Source organism: Hemicordylus capensis, chromosome 2, assembly GCF_027244095.1.
Source record: "Hemicordylus capensis ecotype Gifberg chromosome 2, rHemCap1.1.pri, whole genome shotgun sequence".
In the NCBI taxonomy this organism is placed as follows: domain Eukaryota; kingdom Metazoa; phylum Chordata; class Lepidosauria; order Squamata; family Cordylidae; genus Hemicordylus; species Hemicordylus capensis.
This window is the reverse complement of record NC_069658.1, coordinates 288,843,289-288,856,247: the sequence shown is the minus strand read 5'-3', so window position 1 is coordinate 288,856,247 and position 12,959 is coordinate 288,843,289. Positions and strand designations below refer to the sequence as shown.

At 41.9% G+C, this 12,959-nt stretch overlaps 2 long non-coding RNA genes across 3 annotated transcripts in view; one reads left to right on the top strand and one right to left on the bottom strand.

The window, feature by feature from the left end:
• Positions 1–12,959, bottom strand: part of LOC128342366 (uncharacterized) — a 142,288-nt gene that overhangs the window by 3,571 nt on the left and 125,758 nt on the right. The gene's annotated exons all lie outside the window — the stretch shown is intronic.
• Positions 7,737–12,307, top strand: LOC128342367 (uncharacterized). 2 transcript variants are annotated; one of them, XR_008314937.1, is made up of 3 exons: positions 7,737–7,812; positions 11,006–11,118; positions 12,226–12,307. It is a non-coding gene; the product is annotated as an uncharacterized LOC128342367 (long non-coding RNA). The 2 variants fall into 2 exon arrangements; XR_008314938.1 differs by having other exon boundaries at positions 7,749–7,835.

Sequence of the window (12,959 nt, the reverse complement as noted above, 5' to 3'; positions counted from 1 at the left end):
CTTCACAGACTGGCAGCGGCTTCTCCACGGTTGCAGGCAGGAATCTCTCTCAGCCCTATCTTGATGCTTGGTCTATTCTGGCACTTTCCATGCATTATCAGGGCACAGGCAATCAGAGTAGTATTTCCTAGTCCCTTGTTATCTCTCTAATGACCTGGGGCATTAAGAATGACCGGGGCAAGATGACTTATTCCCTTTCCTTGAATCAGAGAACTGCACTCAGGCAGAGGTTTCTTCATCAGTAGAAACAGTGATACAGCCAAGATTCAATATGAGGTGCAATGGGAACAGGTGGGCATGGCAAAAACTAGCATCCCTACACCGTTAGAGTTTCCATATAGAATTTCCAAAGTCATGATGATGATGAGTGGTATCCACCCTTAGAACGTTAAATACACCATTGTGCGGTGGCTTTTGGTACAGTGCATCTCAATTCACATTCAATATGTAATTACCATCATACCATCAATATGTATTTAGTGCATACACACAGCTGGTATTAACATGGGCCATGTCTGAAACTGAAGATTAGTGGAAATTTCCCCAGTGGAGTATTGTAAGCTCGGATTGAATCTAGTGTTGAAAGCGTTATTCATTCCTCTTGATGATTTAATGAGAATTACAGTAAATTGATTTTCAGAAGCCATCAGGTTATTTGCAGCTGTTGACTGTTTTTAAAATGTGTCAAGCCATGCAACTGAAGTTTCCTTAGTGAGCTTCTATTAGCAAGGCAGTTAGTGTTCTCTGTAATATGGCAAGTCCAATTTATCTAGTTTCTTCATAGCCTTGTGTTCAAAAAATAAAGTGACAGCATGAACAGCTAAAACAACAGCTGATATCCTCAAAGCCCCAAATATTCAAAAGATGTAACAGTTTATTGCAACCAGTGACAATATTTCTGGATGGATATACTCTCCTCATGATGTGCTTTGATATTATATTGTTGTATGCAACAGGATGTATGCACTAAAATGACTTCTGTTCTGAAATGTAATTGTAAAATGGCCCAGTGAGACTCCATGTTTACTATTTCTCATTAGTCTGCATATAAATTAAGCTCAGGAAATGAAATAATTTGGTTACTTTTTAATGAAGTTTAGCCTGAATACTTGTCTAGCTTGTTTCCATGACTGTTTGGCATTAGTTTTGATTCAATGGGGACTGAATTTGCTTCGTATCTGCAGATAAGGAAATAGAGCCGAATGCAATAGAGTTGTATCCCCCACTTCCTCTAAGGATCTCAGGGCAGGGCACATAGTGCCAACCACATTTTCCTCTCACAACAGCCCTAAACAGATAAAATAGGGCAGGAGAGAGTGACAGATCTAAGAACAGTGAGCTTCATGGCTGAGTGAAGATTGGAATACAGGTCTTCCCAGTAAAGTTCAAACCATTTAACTTGGAGTCTTAGCAGAGTGGATGTGAGTGACTTTATCCACAAGGTTTTGTGCAAATTGGTCCTGGTGGGTTTCGGAGGACTCCACCCTCCCAGGAGACCATGATGTAATAAGTCCTTTACTACTATAAAAGTGCTACTGGCTGACACTGACTGGATGCAATGGTGGCAGAAAAGTAACACAGAGGTTGAACTCTAATGTGGGTTCTAGCCTGTCTTCATTTGGATTTGTCACAAGCATTTCTTCAGCATTGCTCCAATCATCGTCCCAATCTCCACATTGTCCCAAACTCCAGCCCACAGAGAACCATGGGGTCATTCTGGCTTTATTAGGTAGGAGAGAGCATTTGAGAGTGATTGTGACAACTGCCCAGGTCATTTCCCTGAGGCTGACTAATTCTTGCCAGAATTGCCAGGCATAGCAGCTGGAAATCTCCCCAGACATATAAGCAAAACAGGCCTGCAAACCCTATAAAACCCTATCAATTCACATCACCCCCAGCTCTCAGTAATCCGTTTGGATCCTTCAATCTTCAGGGGTTAACCATCTTAATGGATTCCCCCACGCCTAGAAATGCTAAGAGCTACAGCACAATAATGTCTTCTGGAGAGAAGGAGGTGTGTGTCTTTTAAATTGTATTTTATATGAGGAAAATGTACAACCAGTTAAGTTCTTACAGTATTCATAGGTGGTATTTTGCATGCAAAGGCAGACTGCTCTCTTGTGTGCACAGACCTACTTGCCGCTAGGAACTCATACTGTGTACCTACAATTGGTTGTGCTTGCAACCTTGATGTATGCAGATGTCAAAGCCCACCCTGGAAGACAGAGTCAAATATAACTCAGAGTGCAACATAGCTGCTTTTACTGTACGCACATTGCATTTTTAATGAAGTCAAAGGCCCATGCAAGGTATTAGTCTACCTGGCAATTTTGGTGCTGTAGCATTTGACATAGCTGCAACATTATATTATTAATAGCACCCTCAAGGGCAATCCTTTTAATTTAAGGGCTTTCTGCATTGCAAATTCATCATGCCAGCAGCAGGCAAAATGTGGAGTATTATCACTCACTTTTCTGTTTTGAAGGACAGCCCCGATGTAGTGTTTAGAACAGAAGAGCAAGTCCCCCCTCAAGCACTGCTTTCCATGCACGGATACTCTTTTCAGAACCCACAATCCTCAATCTGTAGGCCAATTTAAAATTAAAACAACGCTCCTGTTCCCCATATAGCAATAGTACACATTGTATTTTAAGATTTTTTTAAGTTAAAAAAATTTTTTTTGTATGGTCTGAATTTAGAAAATTTCTCTATGGCTTTGACATGGAATTATGAACAACATTAAATGAATTCAGGATGAATTTCCAAAGCCCCGAATGTCCAGAGTTTAATGGTCTCTCCATTGCAGTGCTGCTGCTGCTGTTCTCTTGGCATGCTATGGCAGGGAGAAGGGCGGCGGGAGGCTACTCTCCACAGGGTCACTGCTGCTGCTTCTCTCATTGTCCTGTCACTGCCAAAATTGGTATAGAAAATGTGCGTGTGTGTCTGGGGGGGCGGGGATAGGAAGGCTGGCAGGAGGGGGTAGACAACCAAGCTGCATTAGACTGGGTCAGCAAATGACTGGAGCTACTCCTGATTTGGATCAGAGAACAACTTGGATCTTTTCTAGTCTAGTTTGAGACATGCTCTGAAGAGTTCACCCATCTCTAAAGGAAAACAAACATACTCTGGGCTGTGCAAAGCTGAAATCCTAAAAATGCTTACTAGAAGAACCTTACATGTGCATATACACGTATAAGATTGGAATGTAATCAGATAGCCTGATAACATTACATTGTTTTGTGTGAATAATTGCACAATGTCTCTTACTTTAAAACTGAGGCTGGATACTGACTTCTTCAAATGCAGAATAAGATAAGAAGTGTACCACTGTATGTGCATTGAACATAATGAAATGTTGGGGGCAATACCCAGAAATGTTGGGGGCAATATGCTAAATCATTGTAAACCGCTTAGAGAGCTCCGGCTAAAGAGCGGTATATAAATGTAAGTGCTATTGCTATTGCTAAGTGCTATAATGAATTAAAAAAACTGTACATTTGGACAGATCTATATATGTGTGTAGACTGTACGTAGATTGTACATGCACTGAACATAACATGTGAATAGAGCTAATATTAGCATGACTGAACTCTGGAACCTTAAGCAACACAAATGCACTAAAGGCTGCTAAAAGAGGGTTTATCTTTTTCTGATAGAGCACTCTGCACTGCAACTATTTCATATTGTTCCCAGTACAAAGAAAATCCAGGTTTCTGTGTTAGAAATAGGCAAATCAGCTGCTCAAGTATATACCAAAATTCCAGCTTTACCACAACATTTCTAAAGGAATGGTGGATGCTAAAGTTCTTGAACTGCTTAATTTTCATAGAACGGCTTCTAATGACCCAGTCACTGGCACACACAATTATGAAGGGGTCGTGCTGAGATCCCAATGCCCTCTCAATGTGTGCCTTTATCATGAGGGAGTGGGTAGGTTCCTTTAACTGAATGGTACCTATTCATGAGTTTCCAATATGTGTTTAAACAAATATCTGGAGCATGCATGTAGCGGCCATTCAGAACAACAGCCCCCCCACATGATAAAGGAATGTGCCAAGAGGGCATCCACACATCCAGGAGGATGTCTCTGTGGGTACACACTTGGTGCATCCCATTCATAATAATCTGTAACAGGGACTGTATTGTTGGAACCAACCCACAGACAAGAATAATTCTTCTCTAATGTAATGAAACTCACAGTTGTATCTTTCTCTCGAGTTAATTAAGAACATTTAAGAAGCCAGGCAGGTTCTTTTTTCATAAGGTCAGCACTCCAAAATAAAGTTTTGACCACCCAGCATGAGTGTACAGAACCTGTTAAGAACAGGGGTTTCTGCTGGTTTGGACATAGTCAATGACATACGATGTGGTTCAGTTATTACATGGGGGTGCAGTGCTATTCAAATCCTAGTTCCTTATTTAGACATCCTTGTCTAGACAACAGTTGTTAATTCAGTAAAATGTATCATTTCACCTATTTGTGTATTGTTGCTTAAGTGGGAAGCAATCCTTGTTTCTCAGGCTAGAACAGCTGCTAACTTATGGAAAGCCTCCTGTATGAGTGTCAAGTATTTACTAAAAATATCACGCCTGTCTTCTTTTTCACTAGTGCGATCACTTGTTGATTCAGGCTTGCCTCTTCATTTTGGTTTGTTCCCTTCTGTCTTTGTCAGGAAAGGATGGAGAGTTTTCTTTCACATTAACTGCTGTCCTGTCAGGAGAATTTTCACTCCTTTACAACCAGGTCATTGATTATGATGGCCTACTTGCAGTAAGCAAAGTCCTTGCTTATCAAAGTGACCCCTTTGTTTTGTCTAGGTCATGAGGGCAACCTTTCCCACGGGAAGATGGGAAGACTCCTCATTAACTTTCTATACAGAAGGTAACATCCGCACTAATGACAGACACAGAGGTAGTTAGCAGAAGATGGTGTTTATTGAGTGTTTAATACAGAGTGTGCTGTCTTAACACAGCTTCTCATTCATGAAGCTAAAGGTTAATTGTCCTCTTCAACAGAATCATTTTAGTAGAACTTTGCAACACCCTTCCTTTACTTAGTTGTTAGTTTGTGCGGGTTTTAGTGAAGGTGTTTAAGAAAATCTAAATTATGATGCACGTTTTAAAATCAGTTATAAAATCAGCTGTCCCAAGCTATTAAAACACAATTTCACAAATTTAAACAGAGGACAAACAAAAAGTAAAATCATTCTCCCAGAACAAGATTTTGCCCAGAATAGCATGTGACACAGAAGAAAAAGAATAGTGTTAGAAGTGATATACCTCTTTTATGGATATTCTCAGTGCATTTTGAATTAAATCTTTGTCAAGTGAATGTTTACTAAGCTTCTTTGCAGACCGGTTCTGTGGCAAGCCTCTACAAAGTGAATGAAAAGGATTTCATTCGAAACACATTAGGAATAATCAATAAAAGGGGCATCCTACTCTTAGCAGCTGTTTCTTCTTCTTCTTCTTCTTCTTCTTCTTCTTCTTCTTCTTCTTCTTCTTTATGTTCTGAGTTACAGCTGCTTTGATTTACATTTTGTGTTGACTTTTAAAGACCAGGGATGGTATTTCAATCATCAAAATGTGTTATCACCAAATCAGAAATCAATTTGTTTCAAAAACATTACCCATTCTGAATTTTGATGGCAAATACTCATTTAATAGCTTGAACACTTACTTAACTCCTTGCTGAATATTTTATATCCATTTTGGAAAGGTAATAATATTTGATTTTTTAATATGTGCCTTTCGGATTTTGATATTTTATTTCAATATTTGACTTTGGAAAGTATATGATAGAGTGTAAAGTGAGGAGTTTGTGACAGATTTTGTGAGCTGACATTAAACAAGAGAGACCTTCCTGTTAAAATGTATTCAGGCCTCTCACAGGAATTCAAAGCAATAAGAGAACTTCTTCTTCATTATGAACCCCACCACCCAATCAGATTATCAAGAGAGGTCCATCTGCAGTTGCCACCAGCTCGTATGGTGGCTGCTTGGGATCAGGCCTTCTCCGCTGCTGCCCCAAAGCTTTGGAACCCGCTCCCTGCTGAATTAAGAACCTCCCCATCTCTGACAACTTTTAAAAAGTCTTTAAAGACACATCTATTCACCCAGGCTTTTAACTAAATATTGTTTTAATAGTTTTAACGTTGTTTAAAATGTTTTAAGGTTTGAATTGTTGTAGTGTTTTAACTTTATCATTTACTTTGTTTTAACTGGTATTTTAATTTTTTGTTGTCATTTATTTTAACTAATGTTTTAACTTCTTCTGTTTGTTTGTTTGTTTGCTTTGTTGTAAACCACCCAGAGACGTGAGTTTTGGGCGGTATAAAAATATGTTAAATAAAAAATAAAATCGTCCTGCTTTTCCATCTAGTCACAGACCCTAGTTCTGGCCTGTTCAGCTTTGATCCCCCAACTGTTTTTTGACTACAACTCCCATAATCCCCAGCAACAGTGACCAATAGCCAGAGATTATGGGAGTTGGAGGCCAACATCTGCAGGAGGGCCGGTGTTGAGCAGCTCTGCCCTAGATACACCAGATTGCAACAGACCAGTAACTTCAAACCTGGGTCATTGTGTGACATCTGTAAAGCAGAACTGGATGGCAGGGTTCCCAGATGTGGACATTCATCTCAGATTTGTAGCTATTTTAAACCCCCTGCAACTATTCCTGTGCTGGAGGGGGTTTCCAGTGTTCCAGCGATCCTGCTGCAAGTGCTGAGTGGCTCAAATCACTCAGTGGCTGTTACCTGTGAGTCGGCCCATTGGAAACTATGAGCTTACTCATGTGTAACATTTCCTGTGTGGCGGCAGGAGGAACCTATTTGTATGCTGCTGTTGTGCTAGCAATTCCCATCCCATTTCCCCAGCCAAGTGTTTTTTGCAGCAGCCTGCCTCCTCATTTTCTCAGTGACTCACTTAACCCAGTGGCCCTAAGGAGGGACTTCTTCTTCAGAGCCCCTCTAGGACCGGGGAGACCTGAGTTTGAATCTCCATTCAGCCATGGCACTAAATGGGTGATTCCTGGTGGAGAAGGGGTATAGAGCCAGCGTGGTGTAGTGGTTAGAGTGCTGGACTAGGACCGGGGAGACCTGAGTTCAAATCCCCATTCAGCCATGAAACTTGCTGGGTGACTCTGGGCCAGTCACTTCTCTCTCAGCTTAACCTACTTCACAGGGTTGTTGTGAAAGAGAAACTTAAGTATGTAGTACACCGCTCTGGGCTCCTTGGAGGAAGAGCAGGATATAAATGTAATAATAATAATTCCCCCCTTCTGTTATCCAGATGTTACTGGCGTTTGGACTGTGTGGAAAGGGTTCTGTGGTGGTTTCCCTCCCCCTTGAAAATGATAAGAAAATGCACCATTTGTCCCATAGGATTCTGTGATCCAGTCAGAGGAAGGCTGGTGTTTGAATTGTGTGGGAAAAGGGTGTGTGAGTTGTATTTATTCTCAGTTTATCAATATGTAAATTTTACATAATTTTTGAGTGCATAGTGAAGACGTTTTAGAGACTTTTTTGGTGAACAGCACCAACTATTCCCAAATTTTTGGTGACAAATTTCGACTGTTTTCACCACCTGGACCTGGCAACCCTACTGGATGGTAGCATACGAAGCAGCTCATCCGCTTACGAAAAAAGACGACTTACGAAGTAGCTGTTCCTAATAGTTCAGTCCTTTGCATGCTTACTGGGAAGTAACTCCCATTGTATTCAATAAAACACAGGGCCAAACTAGATGATATACTGAGAGATGGATGATCAATCTTCCAGCGGCATTTTCAAAACAAATGCATCAGTACAGGTCTGTATATTAATTGGACTAAGGTAAGCCCCACTTTGTGAATGTGAAAGTACAGTGTTCTGGTTCATAGGTAAACGACTCTATATTTACACTGAAGGGATTCACTGTCTGCATTTTGTTTAGGTATTATTAGAACTTTATTTTTCAGTAAACCTGTCTACTATGATAGTTTGTGTATGCATGGCATTAATAAACACAACCAAGGAAACTCACATTTGGCTAAATTTCTGTTTTACAAAAATATTTTTTTCCTTGGAAATTATTTGAGACACGTTAGTAATTCAAAATTGTTTGTGGTATAAGTTTTAAAGAGACTTTTAGATATGGGATGTAAACAATCTGCAATTTATTTTGATTTCTTGCTGCCTTTTGAGGTACATTTTCTTTTAGCAGATTTAATCCCTGTAAATAACAGTCACAGTATGGACGAGGTTACATATCAACTCTGAGTGCGTGATGTGCATATTTAAACCTAATGCAAGCAATTCCTGCTTGGTGACACAGTAAGCGGATTAAGCTGGATTTGACTTTAACATTCTAAAAATCTTACTTTAAACACTAGTGGCCAGAAAAAGGCAAATCCAAAATATCAGCCATTAGCGAAGCCAGATTCTTACTTAAATTTATGAGAGACACCCTTCTAAATCCACATTATGTAGGAACACCCATGAACCAAAATTTATGACCTCAATCAGCAAGTTATCTAAATTCATTGTGAGTTCCTTGACAAGCCAAATTTCTGTATACATAACACTCCCATTTTATCAGTCATTTAGATAAATGAGATTGTAAAATACATGGCAGTTTGTAATATAATATATTGATTAAGTGTTGCATTGACCCTTGTAAATGAATACTGCTGTTTTCCTATCCCAGCCTTCCTCTGCACAGTGCCATAGCCACAACCCAGACAGGTGAAAGAGCCTAGGACCAGTTTTGGACCTGTAGAAGCTGAGTGGGCTTTTCTGCCTCTTGCATTTTATTGCCATGTTTCTCCTTGATGTACATCTCCCCAACACCTCAGCAGTGATATGTGCAACCTTCCAATGCAGGAACAACTTCTTTATCACAGTGTAGAGTTATGTGACAGTTCCATTTCAGAGGTTATAAAGAAACACTAAGGCCACAATCTTAAACAATCTTACTAGGGAATAAGTGCCCTTGAACAGGCCCGGAGCCTGACCACCAGCGGCCCGTCTGTGGCCGCAGTGGCAGCCCTGCTCACCCCGCCCCCTGCGTCTGATTTCAGACGTAGGGGGCATGGTCTGACTCCCGAATGGAGCCCAGCAGCTCCATTTGGGAGTTGGGAGGCAGGCCGGTGCTGCGTTCACAGCGCTAGCCATTTAACTCCTGAAGGAGCCACACGGCTAGTCGGGCTGGCACTGCGTTCGCGGTGCAGCCAGGAGCAGCTCTTTCCTGCAGAATATCAAAATACAAAATACCAGTGCCAGCCCGACTAGCCGTGTGGGAGAAGCACCGATGCTTCTGAAAAGTAAAACTAACTCACCTCCACTGCTGACTCAGCAGTGGGGGAAAATTCTGACAACCTCCCCTTCTCCAGGAAGCATTCTGTGTCATCCAGAAATATGTCCCTGATAGGGGTGTGTGGAACCGGTTTGAATTGGTTCAATTTGAACCAGCCCAGTTTGACCAGTTTGAGCTCAAAACCAGCCTGGCCCCCCAAAAGAGGGGGCCAGCCCGGTTTGAATCGAACCAGTTTGGCCTGGTTTGGCCTGCTCAATTGCCTTGCTTTTAAAGGGGAATCAGGGGATTGCCTATGCAAAAATGGGTTTGGGAGGCTGGCTAGAGGGCAGTTATTGCGGCTGTGTGGCAACTGTAGTGGCAGCCCCTCTTGACTCCACTGTCACTCTCTCTAGAACTGGGCTGCTTGCCAGCCTGTGGTGCGGGGGACAGCACTGGCAGGGCCGAGAGGGGCTGCCACCGCACAGTCACCCCTGGGGAGCCAACAACACAGCCACTACTGTGAGAGCTGGTAAGGTGGCCTCTCGCCCGTCCCCTGAATCTATTTTTATATTGGCAATCCCCCTCTGCTTATAAAGGGGAATCCTTACCCGATTCCCCTTTACAAGCAAGGCAATCGAATCAGTTCAAATCAAGTCAAACCAGTTTGACAGCTTGAACCAAATCGCTGCTGGTTCTAATGAACCAGCTCATGGATCAGGAGGTTCAGTTTGAATCTGGTACAGATTTGAACCAAACCACCTATGCTGGTTCCGTGCACACCCCTGAGAGTCACACAGCCCTCAGGGACATATTTTTAGATGACACGGCTTTAAGAGGAAAGGGGGGTAATTGAAATAACAGCAGGGCAGTGATAATATGAAACTCTTTTGAAGAACTGGTGCTCCACTGGTGGTACTTCTCCTGTTGCACTGGTGCTTTGTTAGGATGTCATCCACTGAAATTTACTTCTGAACAAACTTGCATAGGATCATACTGAAAGAAAAATAAGCTCTTCCTCTTCTGCTGAACACCCAAGGCTAGGGGTGTGCACGGAACCAGCTGGTCCAGTTTAGTTCGAGTCCAAACTGGACCTGAATCAGACTGGGCCAGTTCGGTCTGGCACTCCCTTGACCCGCCCAGTCCAGTTTGGCCTGGGAGTGGGGGTTCGTGAGCTTTAATTTTTTTAAAAAAAACCAATTACTCCCTTGGGGGGCAGTTCTCTGAGGCAGGGGGATCTGTGGAGGTTCCCCCTCCCCCACCAGCCTACCATCCATCCAAACCAGCCCATTTGGCCATTCTTTGGGTCATGCCAGGCCACGCAGAGGTCCATTGTGCAGGTGCGGCGGCCTCCGAAATGGCCACTGTGTCAGGGGCAAAAGCCTGAACGGGCCATTTTTGGATGGATAGGAGGCAAGCGGGGGAAGGGGAAACCTCTGAGGACGCACCACCACCTCGGAGAACCCCCCTGGAGGGGGTAAGTTTTTAAAATAACTTTAAAAAAAAAAAGCGAATCCCCCAAATCCGGATGTCAGACCTGTTTGCACATCCCTACCCAAGGCTACTAATTAAAATTATCACTGACATCAAGGTAGAAAGTAAAGTGCTTTGGGACTATTTTAATGAAGAGAGGTATAGAAATAGAACAATAAATAAAAATAAATATTTTTTTTTTTAAAGTAAGAGTATATATATTTATTTTTTCATCTTTTCTGTCTGCCCTGTATAACAGGATTGCAAGTACAGTTGCCAACAACCAAACTAATGAATTGTCAGTGCTACATGAGAAGCGGCAGCACTCTTGATGGCTTTGACTAACCCAGCAGTGGTGATCATTCATAAAAAGTAAAGTGTGCTGTTGAGTCGATGTCAACTCCTGGCGACCGCAGAGCCCTGTGATTGTCTTTGGTAGAATACAGGAGGGGTTTACCATTGCCATCCCCAGCGCAGTATGAGATGATGCCTTTCAGCATCTTCCTGTATTGCAGCTGCCTGATATAGGTGTTTCCCATAGTCTGGGAAACATACCAGCGGGGATTCGAACCGGCAACCACTTGCTTGCTAGTCAAGTCATTCCCCCGCTGCACCATTGGGTAGATGGCTTGATCATTCATGGGGGAGGGCAAATATCAGTTACCTCCTCTAGAGTGTAATTTGCATTTTGTACATTTTGTCAAAGCATTTTGTACAACGTGGAAATATGGCCCTGAGCAGCCTGCAAGGAAATATTTTTGTTTGGCACAGAGCACTTCTGGGGAAAGGGGAGGCCACTGAAATTCACCCCCTGCATGTGAATGCTGGTGTTCAAGCTGGAAACGCACCAGGAGCACCACTGTTTTCATATAGCACTGGATGCCAGACAGGTTTAGGGTGGTTTTGTTTTGTTTTGTTTATTTGACACCTGCCATAGGCAATTGACACATTCCATAGGCAACAAAGTGTGGGATATTTAAAGCTTTTGTGCAAGGGTTGGGGAGGGATTGATTGCAGCAGCAAAAATGACTTGTAGGAGTTAATGTCCATCTCATCCTTTCAAATGTTTCATGTTGGAATTTGCCACCAGAACCAATTACAAATTACACTCTAGGTCTTTTGTTTTGAAGCCATTCTTTAATTATTTGATGGCCGGAGGAGTAACACCATATAGTAGGCATTAAGATTTTAGCTTTAATTTATAAGCTCAGCGCTAACTTAAAGTGCTTCATGTGGGCAAAAGACACCAATGAAATACAAAGTGAGTTAAACTGAATAATATAACCAACCATATTATTAAGTAGCAAAATAACTTCCAACTCTTTTTTATCTGGTTGCAGTTCCAGCAGGTGTATGTACAGGCTGCTTTAGGTTGTAAACAGTCCCAGCATTTGTCATTGTTGTTTTTATAAACATTGCTACACAATGTGTCAAATACAAAAAAGACCTTATTATGATTTTATTTTTCTGTTCACACAGGCCTCTGCAAGAGCACCTTTTGAGAAGACAGTATACCAAATATGTTTTTAAAAACACTTTTTAATAAATCCATATAATGTATTTATAATTTATTTATTGGCTCACTTTTATCCTTCAGATATCTACCTATCTATCCACGTAGACACACATGCTGTATGATGCCTAATAGGGATGTGCATAAAACCGGTTTGCCCGGTTCAGTTTGAATTCGAACCGGGTTTGAACCAGGAGGGGATGGTTTGGTTTTGGTTTTGCTCAAACCCCCCTCTGGTTCGGTTTGAATTCAAACCGTTTCAAACCAGTTTGAACTGGTTTGAACCTCCAAAAGTGAGTGGGGTGGTAGCTGGCACCCATGGGTACCTGACACCCAAACCCCAAAGCAATCGGACATTGGTACAATTTTTTAATGAATTTTTGAAATATATATATATTTTTTTCTCATAGGGTATAATGGGACTTGAACCTGCCCATTATTACCTATTGTGGAGCACCCATGGGTGCCAACAACCACCAAAACCCTGAAGCAATTTGAGACCCCTATGATTTTTTATGAATATTTGAAATATTTTTAATTATTTTTCTCATAGGGTATAATGGGACCCAAACCAGCCCATATCCCCTATTTTGGAGTACCTAGGGTCACAAAAATGGGGTGGGTGGTAGGCAGCCAGGGGTGCCTACCACCCACAAAATCCCAAGGCAATCGGACACTCCTCTGATTATTGGTGAATTTT